At 39.3% G+C, this 19,821-nt stretch overlaps 1 pseudogene; it reads left to right on the forward strand.

The window, feature by feature from the left end:
* The first annotated feature begins 10,796 nt into the window (after nt 1–10,796).
* LOC102912983 (dnaJ homolog subfamily A member 1 pseudogene) lies at nt 10,797–12,154 on the forward strand (annotated as a pseudogene).
* Nucleotides 12,155–19,821: the final 7,667 nt, after the last annotated feature.

Genomic DNA, 19,821 nt, shown 5'->3' on the forward strand with positions numbered 1-19,821 from the left:
AGCAGTGATAGACCTATTGGTGAAAATTCAAAGTAAAAATGTGTGTATAACATTGGATTATAATAATATTAATTTAAGGACTTCCCTTCTGGACCAGAGGTGAGTGCCTGGGTCCAGCCAGGACCCCATCCCTGGCCACCAGCCATCCCGGGAGGACCTGCCCAGCTTGGCGCCGGGTTCTGGCCACCGGGCAGCTCCCCTTCTAGCCCCACCGGGAGGGATCCCCATTTCCAAGCCCCCGGCAGCCCCTGCAGTCTCCGCGCCCTGCCCCCACGCCCATCTGCCAAGACCCCACCCACTTCCTGAGACTTAGAGACCGGCCCCCAGCTCCCAGCCTGCCCCCGACGACTTCCCTTCTTGACCAGAGGTGAGTGCCTGGGTCCAGCCAGGACCCCATCCCTGGCCACCAGCCACTCCTGAGAGGCCTGCCCAGCTTGGCGCCGGGTTCTGGCCACCGGGCAGCTCCCCTTCTAGCCCCACCGGGAGCGATCCCCATTTCCAAGCCCCCGGCAGCCCCTGCAGTCTCCGCGCCCTGCCCCCACGTCCATCTGCCCAAGACCCCACCCACTTCCTGAGACTTAGAGACCGGCCCCCAGCTCCCAGCCTGTCCCCGACTGCCATTCTGGACCAGAGCTTGCCCCTGACTTCCCTTCTGGACCAAAGAGTTGGACAAGAGAACTCCCTTTTGGACAAGAGAGAGAGTCTTCCTGAGTCTGTCAGCTCTTTGTGAAACAAGTCCACTGATAAGACCAAGAAGGAATCACAAGGAGATGGGCAGACGTCAAAGCAGAAGTACATACAGCAAAATGAAGAGCAATACAGCATCACCAGAACCTAGCTCGCCTCCAACATCTAGACCTGAACACCAAAAATTGGAAGAAGCAGAAGAAAGTAGCCTTATGAGTAACTTCATGAAGAAGGTAGAGGCTTGTGTAGAGGAAAAGACAAGAAAATTGGAAGAACGCTGTAAACAACTAGAGGAAAGGGCAAACAAATTAGAAGAAAACAATAAAGTCCTGGAAGAAAACATTAAAATCCTGGAAGAAAACAATAAAGCACTGAAAGAAAATCATGAAAAAGCAATGAAACAAACAAAGGAAACAGTCCAAGATCTGAAAAGGGAAATTGAAAAAATGAAAAAGACACAAACAGAGGGAATGCTGGAAATAGAAAACCTGAGTAAAAGATCAGGAACTTCGGATGCAAGTATAACCAACAGAATGCAAGAGATGGAAGAGAGGATTTCTGGCATTGAAGATACAGTAGAAGAAATAGTTCCATCAGTCGAAGGAAACACTAAAGCCAACAAAGTCATGAACCAAAATGTCCAAGAAATCTGGGACACCATAAAAAGACCAAACTTACGAATTATAGGGATAGAAGAAGGTGAAGAATACCAACTCAAAGGCACAGAAAATATATTCAACAAAATTATAGAAGAAAACTTTCCCAACTTAAAGAAGGAAATGCCTATGAAGATACAAGAAGCCTATAGAACACCAAACAGACTAGACCCCCCAAAAAAGTCCCCTCGACACATAATAATTAAACAACTAAATGTACAGAATAAAGAAAGAATATTAAGAGCAGCCAAGGAAAAAGGCCAAGTGACCTATAAAGGTAAACCCATCAGAATAACACCCGATTTCTCAATGGAGACTTTGAAAGCCAGAAGGACCTGGACAGATGTAATGCAGACACTAAGAGACCATGGATGTCAGCCCAGACTAATATACCCAGCAAAACTTTCAATCATCATAGACGGAAGGAACAAGACATTCGAAGACAAAGCCAGATTTAAACAATACCTATCCACAAACCCAGCCCTACAGAAAGCACTAGAAGGAAAATTCCAACCGAGGGAAGTCAGATACACACTTGAAAACACAGGCAATAGATAAAGCCACAACAGTAAACCCCAAAGAAGAGAAGTACACACACACTACCACCAAAAATAACAGAGATGAAGAATCACTGGTCATTAATATCCCTTAATATCAACGGACTTAATTCACCTATAAAAAGACATAGACTTACAGAATGGATACGAAAGCAGGACCCATCCTTCTGCTGCATACAAGAAACACATCTCAAATTCAAAGATAGACACTACCTAAGAATAAAAGGCTGGGAAAAGACTTTTCAATCAAATGGTCTTAAGAAACAAGCAGGGGTAGCCATCCTGATATCCAACAAAATAGACTTCAAACTAAAATCAATCAAAAGAGATCAAGAAGGACATTACATCCTCGTCACAGGAAAGATCGACCAAGATGAAGTTTCAATTCTGAACATATATGCCCCAAACATAAGGGCACCCACATATGTAAAAGAAACATTACTAAAGCTTAAACCACATATAAAACCCCACACATTAATAGTGGGAGATCTCAACACCCCACTTTCACCACTGGACAGATCTCCCAAATCGAAACTTAACAGAGAAATAAAGGACTTAACCGATGTCATGACCCAATTGGACCTAATAGATATCTACAGAACATTCCATCCTAACAAGAAAGAATATACTTTCTTCTCAGCACCCCATGGAACTTTCTCTAAAATCGACCACATACTTGGCCACAAAGCAAATCTCAACAGATACAAAACAATCAGAATAACCTCCTGTGTTCTATCAGATCACCATGGTTTAAAGCTAGATTTCAACAACAACAAAAACTACAGAAAACCTACAACCTCATGGAAACTGAATAATGCTCAACTGAATCACCAATGGGTTAAGGAAGAAATAAAGAAAGAAATTAAAGACTTCCTAGAGATCAATGAAAATGAAGACACCACATACCCAAACTTATGGGACACTATGAAAGCAGTGCTAAGAGGGAAATTCATAGCACTAAATGCCCACATAAAGAAGTTGGAGAAATCGCACACTAGTGAATTAACAGCACATCTGAAAGCTCTAGAACAAGAAGAAGCAAAGTCTCCCAGGAAGAATAGACGCCAGGAAATTATCAAAGTGAGAGGTGAAATTGATAAATTAGAAACTAAGAGAATAATACAAAAAATTAATGAAACAAAGAGTTGGTTCTTTGAGAAAATCAACAAGATAGACAAGCCCTTATCCAAACTAACCAAAAGACAGAGAGAAAGAATCCAAATCAACAAAATCAGAAATGAAAAGGGGGACATAACAACAGACATTGAGGAAATCCAGAGAATATAAGGTCATATTTCAAAAACCTCTACTCCACAAAACTGGAAAACCTAAAAGAAATGGACATTTTTCTGGATAGATACCACATACCTAAGTTTAATCAAGACCAGATAAACTATTTAAATAGTCCAATAACCCCTAAGGAAATAGAAACAGTCATTAAAGGTCTCCCAACCAAAAAAAGCCCAGGACCAGATGGTTTCAGCGCAGAATTCTACCAGATCTTCAAAGAAGAGTTAATACCAATACTCTCTAAATTGTTCCACATAATAGAAACAGAAGGAACATTACCAAACTCCTTCTATGAGGCTACAATTACCCTGATTCCTAAACCAAACAAGGATGCAACAAAGAAAGAGAACTACAGACCGATCTCCCTCATGAACATTGATGCAAAAATACTCAATAAAATACTGGCAAACAGACTCCAAGAACACATCAGAACAATTATCCACCATGATCAAGTAGGCTTCATCCCAGGGATGCAAGGGTGGTTCAACATACGAAAGTCCATTAATGTAATACACCATATAAACAAACTCAAAGAAAAAAACCACATGATCATCTCACTAGATGCAGAAAAGGCATTTGACAAAATCCAACACCCCTTCATGATAAAAGTCTTGGAGCGATCAGGAATACAGGGAACATACCTAAACATAATAAAGGCAATATATAGCAAACCAACAGCCAACATCAAATTAAATGGAGAGAAACTCAAAGCAATTCCACTAAAATCAGGAACGAGACAAGGCTGTCCACTCTCCCCATACTTATTCAATATAGTACTTGAAGTTCTAGCCAGAGCAATAAGACAACATAAGGAGATTAAGGGGATTCAAATTGGAAAGGAAGAAGTCAAGCTTTCCCTATTTGCAGACAACATGATAGTATACTTGAGTGACCCCAAAGATTCCACCCAGGAATTGATAAAGCTTATAAACACCTTCAGCAACATAGCAGGATACAAAATCAACTCAAAAAAATCAGTAGCCCTCCTATATACAATGGACAAAGAAGCTGAGAAGGCAATTAGAGATACATCACCCTTTACAATAGCCAAAAATGACATAAAATACCTTGGGGTAACACTAACCAAGCAAGTGAAGGACCTATATGACAAGAACTTTAAGTCCCTGAAAAAAGAAATTGAAGAAGATCTCAGAAAATGGAAAGATCTTCCATGCTCATGGATAGGCAGGGTTAACATAGTAAAAATGGCAATCTTACCAAAAGCAATTTACAGATTCAATGCAATCCCCATCAAAATACCAACACAATTCTTCACAGATCTGGAAAGAACAATACTCAACTTCATATGGAAAAACAAAAAACCCAGGATAGCTAAAAGAAACCTGTACAATAAAACAACTTCTGGAGGCATCACAATCCCCGACTTCAAGCTCTACTATAGAGCTACAGTAATAAAAACAGCCTGGTATTGGCATAAAAACCGACATGTGGACCAATGGAATCGAATTGAAGACCCTGACATTAACCCACACACCTATGGACATATAATTTTTGACAAAGAAGCCAAAAGTGTACAATGGAAAAAAGAAAGCATCTTCAACAAATGGTGCTGGCATAACTGGATATCAGCGTGTAGAAGGCTGCAAATAGATCCATATCTGTCACCGTGCACAAAACTTAAGTCCAAGTGGATCAAAGACCTCAACATAAATCCAGCTACTCTGAACCTGCTAGAAGAAAAAGTAGGAAATAGTCTTGAACGCCTTGGCATAGGAGATCACTTCCTAAATATAACACCAGTAGCGCAGACACTGAGACAAACAATCAATCAATGGGACCTCTTGAAACTGAGAAGCTTTTGTAGAGCAAAGGATACGGTCAACAAGGCAAAGCGACAGCTTACAGAATGGGAAAAGATCTTCACCAACCCCACATCTGACAGAGGACTGATATCCAGAATATATAAGGAACTCAAGAAATTAGACATCAAAAGGACCAACAGTCCAATTGAGAAGTGGGCTTTAGAACTAAACAGAGAATTCTCAACAGAGGAATCCCAAATGGCTGAAAGACATTTAAGGAATTGCTCAACTTCCCTAATCATCAGGGAAATGCAAATCAAGACAACTCTGAGATACCACCTTACGCCTGTCAGAGTGGCTAAGATCAAAAACACTGAAGACACTTTATGCTGGAGAGGATGTGGAACTAGGGGAACTCTCCTCCACTGCTGGTGGGAATGCAAGCTTGTACAACCACTTTGGAAATCAATATGGCGCTTTCTTAGAAAATTGGGAATCAATCTCCCCCAAGATCCAGCTATACCACTCCTGGGCATATACCCAAGAAATGCTCAATCATACCACAAGAGCACTTGCTCAGCTATGTTCATATCAGCATTGTTTGTAATAGCCAAAACCTGGAAACAACCTAGATGCCCTTCAACTGAAGAATGGATAAATAAATTGTGGCACATATACACAATGGAATACTACTCAGCAGAGAAAAACAACGACATCACACGGTTTGCAGGCAAATGGATGGATCTAGAAAAAATCATCCTGAGTGAGGTAACCCAGACTCAGAAAGACAAATATGGTATGTACTCACTCATAGGAAGATGCTAGATGTGGAACAAGGATGACTAGACTGCTACTCACATCACCAGTGAGGCTACCTGGAAAACGGGACCCCAAAAAAAGACACGGAGAAATGGACAAGATCTACATGAATAGCCTGGTCATGAGTGGGAACAATGAAGGGCGACAGTCGAGGGAAAGAGTGGGAGATCCTAGCTGGATCAAGAAAAGAGAGGGAGAACAAGGAATAGGAGACCATGGTAAATGAAGACCACATGAGAAGGTGAGAAGGGGAGGAAGCAGAGAGCTAGGGAGGCCCACGGAGATTCACAAAGATACCCCCTCAAAAGACTGCTGGCAATGGTCGCGAGACGGCAGGAACTGACCTACTCTGGTGATGGGATGGCCAGACACCCAAATAGTGGTGCCATAAACCCCATCCAAGGACTGAGGAATCTGAAGGCAGACATCCACGGCTGGGCCCCTGGTGGAGCACTGGGAGTCTAATTAGTGAGTAAGAAGAGGATTTATATGAGCGAGAATTGTTGAAGCCAAGGTTGGATAAAGCACCGGGACAAATAACCAAATGAATGGAAGCACAGGATCTATGAACCAAAGGCTGAGGGGCCCCCAACTGGATCAGGCCACCTGAACGGTTACAGTCTAGATGGATGATGTTGGTTACCAGAGCATGTCCAGAAGTTCCTCCACTTCTCCACAATATGATGACCGGCTAGACTCTATAAAGGATTAGAAAGCTGAACCTTTCTACCAAACAAATATATAATATCTCTCTTTCTCTATGTCTCTGTCTCTGTCTGTCTCTTTGTCTCTCTATGTCTCTCATTATGTATATGTGTGTGAATAAATTGTGTCAGAAGAGGAAAAAAAAATAATAATATTAATTTAATATATAAAACATAGTGATTTGTATTTCTCATGCTACTTTCATCATCTGCATATATTATAACAGAGCTCATCTATATAACTGAAAGGCTAACGTCCTCTGGATGTTTAAAGTAGTTAAAATGCTCTAACTGCACACATGAAAGTGGTCAATGCAGGAGTAAGATCGGCAAAGGTTCTTCCTTAAACTGTAAGAGGCACAGAGGCAAATAGGTCTCACTTGTCCACGCCATTCTTGGTTGACTGAGCAAAATCCAACAGTTAGCCATCAGGTTTTATTCTGCAAAAGTCAAGAAACAAAAGTAAAGAGAAACCAAATAGCACAGAACCAGCAAATGAAGAAGTAAGTACAGAAAAGTAAAAAAGAGAAAAATAAGAGAAGTGGGTAGAGGAAATGTGAGTTTGACAGGAAGAAGGAAGAGAACTAAAATAGAAAAACAACAATTATGTAGAATATTTTGCTGTCTGACAAAATCAAACATGTACAATTAGAAATATGTGTGTATGGCAGGGTGTGTGGAAGAGTGAGATTTGAAGAGATACTAGTGCTATATAATAAAACTAATTTTAGTGTTAGTATGCTACCTAGTCTTTTCTTCAAGATAATATGTGCTATGGTATAATTTTAACAATTATCATTCTTAGAAATTCAGAGGAATGCAGGACATGATAAATATCCAGTAATCAGAGTTTAAAAACCATAAAGTGTAGGTTAGAGCCCAGCCAACCTTACAAGCCAAAAAGCCAGTTTCTTTCTGAGCTTCCTCATGAATCAAATGGGGAAGATCTGCTTAATTATTTATACCATTCATCGTCTCACAAGTATATCAGATCATTGTGTCCCCAGTATATAAATGCATGTTTATACAAAATACATGTGTGTGATATGCTGCCATCTTCAATGTACTGTTGCTATGTGAGATGAATAACAAGTTACCTTCTTCCTCAAGTTAGGAGCTAGTCAGCATGCAGAGTCTTGATGTGCATTGCCTCTTATAGAGGGTAGACTACAAGACGGCAAGCTTGGTGAGATGCATTGTGGGGAGGGAGTTCTCACTATCTCCCGTCTCTACAGAGATCACATCCAGCTCATTACATTTCCTTCCAGTGTCTTACTTCTTCTCACTTGAAGGGCAGTGACACTCTAGTGAATCTTTTCTAGAAACCATTCAAAATGTGCAGATGGTAGTCCTGTGGGGGTTTGTTTTCTGAACGTGTGACAATTGCTGCCTTTTAATGAAATACAACTCTTGAGATGTGTACTTGGCTTTGGAAGAGGTGAAGACACTGGTGCCTCTAGGAATTTTCAACATTTCTTAACTTTAATCATTTCCAATCTTCTTTGGAAAATGGTGGTGTTTAAATTAGAAGATGATTTGTTTGAATATGTATTTGTTGATATCGTATACTCTATGGAAATTCTGTAATAATTTATTTTCACTAACACAGTGATTGTTTTCTAAACACTAAATAAGATTTCCTACTAAGATGTTTTGACTACCCTAAATTTTCCATAGTTTGACAAATTAAGATGAAATTTTACAATTGGTCATTATTTAGGTAGCATACAGTTAAGTTTCCAAACATAAAGTCTCCTCCCTCACCCTGTTCTCCTCTCTTCTTCTCTCCCTCTAGCCATTCCTTCCCTCATTTATCACTCATCATTTGATCTTATTATGTAGAGTAAAAACAATATTCCTAGATACCCATTAACAAATTTAAATAGGGACATTTATGCAAAATTTTACTTTTTTTTAGATTTATTTTTTTATGTATACAATGTTCTGTCTGCGTGTATGCCTTCAGGCCAGAAGAGGGCGCCAGATCTCATTACAGATGGTTGTGAGCCACCATGTGGTTGCTGGCAATTGAACTCAGGACCTCTGGAAGAACAGTCAGTGCTCTTAACCTCTGAGCCATCTTTCCAGCCTCCAAAATTTTACTCTTACAATCAGTTATTTCATCTTAAAACTTGTTAGACATTTTTCAAACTGTGCTGAGCAAAATTGCTTAAAGAGTTTATCTAATAGTACCATGATGATTTCAACTATCTGTTTTTACTAAAAATCTACTTTGCAACAGTGAAAAGCACTATAAATTGCTGTGATGTAAGCTAAATAGATTTGCATAGATCATAATTTATTTTGAAATTACTATAGTCATATATGAAAAAGATGTGAAAGATGATGGCTTTTTATTAGCACTCCACATATGTAGGGATAGTCTCTCTCTTTTCCTATCTATCATCTATCTATCTATCTATCTATCTATCTATCTATCTATCTATCTATCTATCTATCTATCTCTTTCTCATAAATACACACAGACATATACACACACAATTGTGGTAGTATGATTAGTATAGTAAGTCTTACTTTTATTTTCCTTAACATCACTTGAATGAGTAGATCAATACCTAGATGTTCACTCCAGAGTTTCTGAGTTAGTAGATCTGGAGGAAGATGGATAATTTGCATTTTCACAATGATTAAATTATGCTGATGCTTTTGTTCTAGAACCACTAACACTAAAAGGTTCAGTTTAATACAGAAACTATTATCTCCATGGTAATGGTGTGATTATTGAATAATCCATGTATATTAATCAGAATTCTTCAGAAAATAAAAACAACAAGATATTAAACAGATGAGTAAAGATTCAATACAAAAGCTACTTATCATTGTGGAGGTTGAAGATTTATAAAAAGAAATCTGAAGAATTATGAAGTCAGGAAAACCAAGTGGTATAATTCTGTCTGAATTCAAAGGTGCAATGCCTAATGACTTCTGGGGAGTTGCAGAAGCAAAGCAGGAGTTAGAGCTGACAAATGATTGAGCTGGAACATGCACACATTCCAGTTCAAGAGGAGAGAAAGCTCCTTCCTCCTCTGTCTGCCTGTTCTATGTGAGATCACAATGGACCAGTCAATATCAAAAACATTGGTATGACTGGACCATCTTTACTCAGTCTGTTTATTCAAATTCTAATTGATTGTAGAAATATTATCATGGACACATACAAAATAATGTTTTATAACTATCTGTACATCCCTTAATCCATCAAGTTCACACAACATTAGCCATTGTAGCAGGCTGACTACTTTTATTCTGTTTCCATTTGATGATTATTAATATCATTTTGGGGAGTGATTTTACTGTAGGAAGTCAGTCATCCAAAATTTGATCACATTAGTTAACTGTAAAATGTGTGTCTCTGTAATGTGACTTTTTTTTGTTTGTTGTTGTTGTTGTTTTGAGACAGGGTTTCTCTGTGTAGCTTTGCACCTTTCCTGGAACTCACTTGGTAGCCCAGGCTGGTCTCGAACAAGAAAAAGAAAAAATCTGTACACCTATGTTGTGGAGCTGTTTTCTACAAATTGAAACATTCCCTCCCAATGGGAAATGAAACTCATTAGACTTGGCAGTGAGTTAAAGTTACAGGCTTAGGATTTTAAAATGAACAACATTCCCCGCACTATATAAGCCACGAGAAATTGCTGAGTAAGAGGTGACACTCTTAGGATACTGAGAGCGAGTTGTGTAGGGGCCTCCAAAGATGACAGGAATTAATGGATATTTGTTTATGCCTCTTCAAGAAATGCCATACAACATAACTGGCACTGTTAGGGACAGAATATTCAAAGATGAGGTGGAAAGCAGTGATTGCATTATATCTTTAGTGGATGATAAAACCTGGAACTGAGGCATAGCCCTGGAGGGTAATGTTCATAGAAGAAATACAGATGTTTCTGTTTTCCTTTGTGATATGGAGTGCTATGCCTCTTTGCCAAGCTCCAAACATTGGTGAGAAGACACGCATCTAAGTCCAAGCAGTCTGAGAGTAGAGAATTTTTGAGGAAATCCTAGGGTGGCCATCATCTGCATTACGGGTGGGGGTGTGGGGGGGTGGCATGCTTGCTTTGTGAACAGGAACTACATCACATCATGAGTACAATGGTGCTTCCCAGATTGCTAATGTGCTATTAATTGGCTAGAGAATCTATTTCAATTCCTCCATCTACATGCTTATGAGCAGGCTACAAAGTTGTTTGGTGGACTTTGCAGTGGAAAGTCCATGAAACTGAGGATAAGCTCTGCCCTTAAAGAAATTGCAGATGCTACGCTCCTCTTTCCACTCTCTGGCACCGGCCCACTCACTGGCTGTGAAAAATGGTGAAAGAAACCACTTACTATGATGTTTTGGAGGTCAAACACAATGCCACCCAGGAAGAACTGAAAAAGGCATACAGAAAATTGACCTTGAAGTACCACCCTGATAAGAATCCAAATGAAGGCGAAAAGTTTAAACAGATTTCTCAAGCTTATGAAGTTCTTGCTGATTCCAAAAAAAGGGAATTATATGATAAAGGAGGCGAACAGGCTATTAAAGAGGGCGGAGCAGGTGGTGGTTTTGGCTTGCCCATGGATATCTTTGATATGTTCTTTGGAGGAGGAGGAAGGAAGCAAAGAGAAAGGGAGGTTAAAAACGTTGTGTATCAGCTCTCAGTGACCTTAGAGGACTTGTATAATGGTGCAACAAGAAAACTGGCTCTTCAGAAGAATGTGATTTGTGACAAATGTGAAGGCCAAGGTGGTGAGAAAGGATTAGTAGAGTGCTGTCCCACCTCTCGGGGGACTGGCATGCAAATCAGGATTCATCAGATCGGACCAGGAATTGTTCAGCAGATTCAGTCAGTGTGCATGGAGTGCCAGGGTCATGGAGAACGCATCAGTCCTAAAGACAGGTGTAAAAGCTGCAATGGAAGAAAGATAGTGGGAGAGAAGAAGATTTTAGAAGTTCATATTGATAAAGGTATGAAAGATGGTCAGAAGATAACATTCCATGGTGAAGGATGCCAAGAACCAGGACTGGAGCCAGGGGATATTATCATTGTGTTAGACCAGAAGGACCATGCTGTTTTTACACGACGAGAAGACCTTTTCATGTGTATGGACATACAGCTGGTTGAAGCATTGTGCGGCTTCCAAAAGCCAATATCCACTCTTGACAACTGAACCATAGTCATCACCTCTCACCCAGGTCAGATTGTCAAGCATGGAGATATAAAATGTGTGCTAAACAAAGGTATGCCAATATACCGTCGGCCATATGAAAAAGGATGTCTGATCATTGAGTTTAAGGTGAACTTTCCTGAAAACGGCTTTCTCTCTCCTGATAAACTATCTTTGCTGGAAAAACTCCTTCCTGAAAGGAAGGAAGTAGAAGAGACTGATGAAATGGATCAGGTAGAACTGGTGGACTTTGATCCAAACCAGGAAAGACGGAGGCATTATAACGGAGAAGTATATGAGGACGATGAACATCACCCCAGAGGTGGCGTTCAGTGTCAGACCTCTTAATGGGCCAGTTACTCTGTCATTCTATATGCAGTAGTGAATGTGGGAAGGACTGTAATCATAATATGCTCACTACTTGGCTATTGTTTTTGTTTTAATATTCAACTATAGTAGTGTTTTAAAAGTTAAATGAAGAATAAACACAAATATAAAAGCTCTGACTTTGCCCTATATGTATGATGATTTCAATGTGCAAGATGAAGTTTAATACTTGTAAAAAAAAAAAAAAAGAAAAACTACTTTAAAAAGTTCCCTAGCATCTGTTAGGTCATATCTTGTGTAACTGATAATAGCTGTGTACATTAGACTGACAAGCTAGGTATGTGTTATATGACCCTTAATTGTTAAGCTGTGGAATTAAAATTCTGTATTTAATGGTAATCAGAAAAAGAAAACAATTAGTAGTGACATGTTGGTCTGTCTAGTTGTATGAAGTGGACTAATTGTGATGCCTTTGCATTATATTGCCTCAGCCATTACTAGAAGGTGGCATAATACATAATTCCACCTGTTGTTAGTGACAGAAATGATACATTCCTAAAGAAGTATATCGCAAGCTACTGCTTAATGGCTTGTTCTTCTAGATTGCAGTCCCTTCTGCGGTGCCATCTTTTAAAAGTATATATACATATATACATACACACAGTTAGAAAACATGGTCATCTTTCTTCCCTTTTCAACCATGATAAGCCCTTGGGTAGTGACTTCCAAAGCCCAAGTAATTTACAAATTGAAGTGAAGAGACCTTGTACGTGAAGAAGTGATTTGCATGTATAATCCAGAAAAGGCGTTCCTTGGGTCTGTTAAAGGCTTGCTATTTGACTTTGGCTTCTACATAACTGCAATTTAATGTTGGTAGTATAGAGCAAATTATGAATAGCTTTGTTGTATGTTTTAAAGTCACATGTTCACATGCTTAAATCTGGATATCAGAATTTAAGCAGTTAACTGAAATGTATGACTGTCCCCTAATATACTGATTACAAAGTGTTTAAAAAAGAGAAATTGCAAAAGTAAGGAATGAAATGCAGCTAGAAAAGAGATAGAAATGTCATCCTCCGTATTAGACTCTGAGTTGGCAGAAAATGTTGATGAAAAATGATGAGTAGATATATTGGCTTGTTATTTGTTACAGCTGATGTGATGCAAGGTACAAACTAGATCTTTACAAAAATAGGTGAAACTCAGAGGAAGAATCCCGGTGAATAAAAAGAAAATGGTGCAGAAGTGATAGAATAAACAATCTGTAATAGAGAAAGAAAGCACCTATGATTCAACAGGCAGACAGGGACCTCAGTAATGCTGCAGAAGAGGAACTATGATAATTATTGAATATTCTGCCTTTCTACTGCTTCAACTGGAGAAGATTTTTAAATAGTTAAGAGCCTCCCATATCTTGAGGCTGTGTGACTTGAAGGAACATAGAGTTAATCTGAGCACTGCAGAAACAGAAAAATTAAGTCAACTAACTACTCAACAAATCAAAGGCTGTGCAACATGAGGCAACACACATGAAATCCTTGTCTATGGACTGGCTCCCTGTTGCTATTACTGACAATGAGTTGTCATTAGTTGAGGTCAACATGAGTATCAGTGAAAGGGCAGCAACAGAGGAAAGACAAGACTTACTGAGAGAACAGAGTATGAGAATAGCAGTGCTCAATGCCTAATGGGCCAGATAGGATTTTGTTTACATGAAAATTAATAGAGATTGAAGCTGGGCATGGTGACACATGCCTTTAATCCCAGCATTGTGGAAGCAGAGGCAGGGGGATTCTGAGTTTGAGGCCAACCTTGTCTATAGAGTAAGTTCCAGGACAGCCAGAGCTGCACAGAAAAACACTGCCTCAAAAAATTTAAAATAAAAATAAAGGAAGGACGTCAGGAAAACTGATTCAGTTGCTACCAATATGGGGATTTTGTGACTTTTCTGATCTACATGGGAACATGATTTTTAAGAGATAAAAGATACTTTGACACTGACATACCTCAGTGCCCAGGTGCTAAACCCATCAAGAGGTAATGAGAGCAGGGTAAACACAAACAGAAATGTCATCTGCCCAGGTTACCTGAAGGTGAATGAATGCTGCACTATTTGCATTAAGCAGGAGTTCCTATAATTATTAATGGCAATTATTAACAAAATTAATAACAGCAGTTAATAACAGAAATTATTAACAGCAAGCCAATGCACTGGTCATGTGTTAAAAGGTGTTAAAATCTGTGCAACAATTCACAAAGCATTTAAATGTTAGGATAGCACAGCTGACCAAGGTTAAGTGTGTCCTGGGATGGGAAATTATTCCTCTAAAGTATGTGGAATGCATTTCTAACTTGCAAGAAAGTACACTTGTGAAGGGATTATTAATTCAGTCTGGAGCCCTTTCTGCTCCAGTCTGAGTATGGACTTTGGCCAGTCTTGTATGACCAAACTAAAGACAAAAATGGCCAGAATGTTATCCCAGAACCTATCATAATCAGGAAATCAGCCCTAATGGTAGGCTCAGCAGGCTAGAACATGGCCTTCCTCTCTTACAGCCTGGTCCAGGCCAGGCAATTCAAGCCAACCTTGTAGAAACTGCCAGGGGAAGAAGACACACAGTGTTCCTGTGGCATCAGCAGCACTCCAGGGTGAGGAGGCCAAGTGGGACACAGAGTATGACTGTGGAATATAGAGGATTAGATATGGGAGTGTCTCCCATTAATTCCAATGTACTCAAAGTTGCTCTCAACAAAACTACTGATTTAAATGAGGGGATTAGTTCATGCTGTATTGGCATCTTGCTAATGTTTCTCTTTAAAATAGTCCCTTAGTGATTCAGGACAATTAACAGTTGTTTGGAGCTGACAGTAGGACCTTCCAATTTCCTGTCCTGTAAAAGAGGTTTCAGTATGTAATGATAACCTTTGAGTTATCATTATGGCTTTGTGCCTTATGGCTTTGGAAGAACATCTGGAATTACACTTAAATTCTGCAGTTAAGGAATTTGAATAACAGCAACCTGAATAAGTGAGAGTCATACTCCTACAAGCAACACTGTTCACTAAAAATCCCACTACCAGAGATGAGCTACCTTCCTGCAAGTCATATCATGGAAGCATGCAACATTACCAAGAGCCATATGAACTATTGTCATGGGACTGAGCTAGATCCTTCCTCCATGCTGGCTGCCTTTCATAATACTAGGAAGCACTTTGTGGACAACTGGAAAAGAATTGTCACCAACAATCCTGCTACAGTATGAATATGCCAGGCATGATGTACCTACTGATGTAACAGTATCATGGCCATTGTAGATGAATCAACTACTTTCAGATTGAATTTAAAGGCAGAACGATAGAAGGAAGTCATATTATAAGCCAAGGCAAAGCTAGTGCTTGGGGTGGGTTTTAGGGCCCAGATGTGAAGCTATGCTATTGTTTTCTTGAATGGCTATGAAGTGCCTGTCAAATTACCTTCTAAACATTTGTGTTTGCACTTATAGGATTAATGCTGCTTTCATCATCTTCAGTAATTCAGGTAGGGGAATTCTTTTTGAAATGGGCTATGTACTGCAAAGAATATTGATTAGTCAAGCTCCTAGGCATAAATAACTGTTCCTATGCTATAGTGATCCAATGTTTGCCTTTAATTGGAGGAAAGTAATTAGATATTTATATCACTTTATCAAGGCTCAGTGAACATACTAAGGGGGATTGTAAAGAATGTATAGGTTGCAATCCTTTTGGAGGTCATCTATCAGATATTTACATTATGATTCATAACAGCAGTAAAATTATAGCTATGAAGTATCAACAAAATAATTGTATGGTTGGGGGTCACCACAACATGAAAGAAACACTGTGTTAAAAGTTCTCAGTATTAGGAAGGTTGAGACTACTTGTGAAGTCATTTCTTCTGAGTTGAAAAGTCCACTCCTGGATGGATAAACTAATGAAAAGCCCAGGAACTTCAGAAAGTTACATGATTACATGATCCCTCCTCAAATTTCTGTAAACCGTAAGCAATTTATGGATAAGCAGATATTCTTCCATGGTGCTTACCGGTAGCTGTGTAGGGAGCTGCAGGGAGTCATCTCCCATGGAGGGGTCAGGTATTCAGTGATTTCACTGCCTTTGAGTCACCCATGGTGCTGTAACTAATATCTTATTTATGCTCCATAAAGGAGCCAGAGGAAGTCATTGGTACAGTCCAGATTCAGGCGAAATTATTTCTTCAGTCTGTTGTCAATACTCTACCTCAGGTAAATAGATACCTATTCTTTTTTCCCTATAAAGAGTAACAACATAACCTATTGTAGTGACAGATGGAAAGATTAGGGAGGGAGGGAAATGGTTACATGAATAAATAAATGTAGCTAATTATTAAAATACTTGTATACACTATCAGTTTCACCTTTAGTGCTCAAGTTTATCATCAGTGACAGTACTGTTTCTAGTCCAATAGATTATACTGCTTATGAAAAAATACTGTTAGTATTTGGTTGTGCCTAATCATTTTAGCATTCGTCTTGCATTCTTCTTGGCATGGCCGTTCTATGCTGATTTGGCTCACTGCATAGTTGTGGGCTGATGAACACTGAATACTTCTTTGTGGGCTCCCTCAGCACATAGTTATTTTGCACTAGAAGCATATCAAATCCAAGTATGTGTCATCTCGGCTTCCATTATCTGTGAATAATATCGATATCAAATGAATACAGTATACAAACATAAAATAACAAAGAATGGAAAATGTTTCTTTTATGAGTAGGGGAAACCTTTGGACATATGTGAACTCAGTGTATTTCTATTCATTGGAAGAACGTATTAGCTAGTGAATTTGTAGGAAATATTAGAAAGGCTTTGCTTTTACTTCTATTCAATATTATTTTGATAGTAGGTACTGAGTAAACAGAAATCCTTAGCAATCAACTATCTGTAAATTTTCCAAATAGGTGCAGGCCCTGAGTGCAAGTGTCAGTCACTAGATGTGTTCATCAGATGAGCCCGTGCATTTCTATGGGAGAAGACCCCAGAAAACCACAGAGAAGTGACAGTCAGAAGACTTGGAAAATAGTTTAAACATATTTAGTAGAAGCCTAACCACATTTCAACATATGTTACCTCAGTAACCTTCTCTTTGGAATTCAAGGAGTATGTGGTGAGCAATATTATCATAATTTTGAGCAGTTTCATGAATAATGGTAATGAAATTTTATCCATCATTTCTTTCATTTATGTTTGTGACTGAAAAAGACAGAAGAATTCATCTGTTTTAACTCTGAGTGTCTGTTCTCCTTGTAAATAGGCAAGAAAAAATGTTGCTTTTTTAAGCTTATGTCTTTAGAAATTGTACTCTGAAATTCTGTAAAATGCTCTAATGTTGTCCACCATTGATCTTGGTGAGCAGGCTAGTCTGAGCCCATAGAATCAGTACACAGATATGAAGCATTAAGTAGACACATTGAGGTCAGAAGACAGGTGGCAGGGGGGAAAAGCATGCAAAGCCACAAAAAAGTCCCTGACAAGGACAAATTGTTCATATGTCTACCTACTAAAAATGATGTCTTGATCTCATTCCTTCCGTCATCCCAGAAGGGCATAAAGGAAATCTCAAGAAATACCCAAGCACATTTTACGATGTTCTGGCATCAGTCAATGTCCTGGATACCATGGTAATGTTGTCCAGTTCTTTTCTCAGTTTGGACCAAATGTATAAGCTGCCCTTTGTTTCACACAGTCATTGCACTGTTTGGAACTCCTAGTAGCTCTGAAGCTCATTCCCCTGTGGTAACTGATAAATTACTCTCACACACACACTTTCCCTCTTCATATTCTTCGTGTTTCACCACGGACCCTGATATTATAGGCAGGAGGATGGAAATGCCTAGTATTTTGATGTATAAATTCACTTCCCCTTAACCACTCATGTTCCTATTTTCCTCTCAAGGCAGACTTTAAAGGACCATTTTGAAATTGCTTTTTCTTCTTTAATACTCCCATAAGAGGTATTTTGTTTTCATTTTGAACAAATTTCACAGATATTTCTCATAGGAATAAAATCATGTTCTGCTATAAAACAGAACATGAAAATATGTTGTTCATGAACACACTTGCAGTATGGCACTGTTTCGTAATACCTCACTATACTAATACAAGAAATTATGTATTTTACAGTAGAAATAATGATAAAACCACAGTGCTTCCATGTCAGACTCTGGATCCTACCCTGACTCTTCTCTAGTTTGTGTGTGCCTCTCATCACCAAAGCAAAAATTCTCTTGTTCTTCCTAAGCTGTGAAATACAGGTGATGCTAATTTTTCTGCTCACAATGAACAGCTACTGTGAGAACAGCTACTATGAGAGATGTAGACGTGCTTTTACAGCTTTCTAGTAATATTTAACATTTAGGAAGTTCTAGTACTGATGCTCATTGTCTTAACACCACCATGAAAACTGAGGCTTATAGAGAAATATACCATCTGTTTATACATTCAGTCATAAAATTTCAATGAAGTAAGCACATCACAATTTATTTACTGATTCAAAGGAAATTTTAATAGAGTTTCTTGACATAGATACTTGAATAATTTTTCATTCAATTTTTAAAAGGTTCTTAGAAGTCAAAGAGGAAGAAACAGTCACATAATGTATTAGAGTTTCCTAGTGGAAATTATAATGTAGAACTTTTAACATTTATTTATCTATATTCTATGGGTATGAGCATTTGCCTGAATGTATTTATTTATATGTGTCGTTGGTATGCCTTGTGCAGGCTGGAAAGGGACTTCAGATTCCCTTAAGCCAGGGTTACAGACAACTGTGAGCTGCCTCTGGGATGCTGGGGCCAAACCCAGAACCAAACCCAACCCAATAAAAGCAGCCAGTTCTCTAATCTACTGAGTTCTCTCTCCAGCCCTTGGGGGAACTTTAAAAAATTCATTTTAAAATTAGAAGTTAACACAACAAGAAAACAGACAAGGAAAGGAGCTAAGGTTACGGTGTGTGAATTGAGTAGAGCAGAAGACAGAAAGCAGTGATTCTCCAGAAAGACACTAACGTTCTGCCATCTGTTCTTTGAATTTTCTGGTTTTTTTAACCATTACAGCATCTAATACCAAATATTTCCTTGAACTATCTGTGATTTAAGTATGCAACATAAATAATAAATAACAACATAGGTCCTGGGAAGGAGAAACAGATTTCCCAGTGAACTGGGAGCCTGGGGGCTGGTGGGGTTGGTAACAGTAGGGATTATGTGGCAGGCAGAGAGAAAATACTGAAAGAAACTACTGGAATTGGGGGGCATTTCAAGGTCAAGGTAGAAACCTAGTGCAATGGAAACTCCATGGAATCTACAAGAGTAACCCTAGCAAAAACTCTTATTAAAGGGGGACACGGAGCCTGAACTGGCCATCTTCTGTAACCAGGCAAGGCCTCAAGTGCAAGAATTGATACACCAACCCATCCACAAAACCTTCAACCTACAGTTTGTCCTGCCTGTAGAATGTCCTGAAACCAGAGCCTAGCAGAATCATCATCAAAGCGACTAGAGAGACTTCATCCAGCAACTGACTGGAGCAGATGCAGAGTCCCACAGCCCAACACGATGCAGAGGGACGGGAGGAAGGATTGGAGGAACCAAAAGAAGCAGGGACACTAGGAGAACACAGCCTACAGAATCAACTGACTGGGACTCATGGGGGCTCATAGAGATCAAGGAGCCTGTATGTGTCTGACCTGGGTCCTCTGCATATATGTTACAGCTGAGTATCTTGGTGTTCTTGTGGGATTCCTAACTGGGAGCAGGGGCTGTCTCTGACTCATAACTGCTTTGGGGACCCT

This window comes from Peromyscus maniculatus, chromosome 3 (assembly GCF_049852395.1).
Source record: "Peromyscus maniculatus bairdii isolate BWxNUB_F1_BW_parent chromosome 3, HU_Pman_BW_mat_3.1, whole genome shotgun sequence".
In the NCBI taxonomy this organism is placed as follows: Eukaryota; Metazoa; Chordata; class Mammalia; order Rodentia; family Cricetidae; genus Peromyscus; species Peromyscus maniculatus.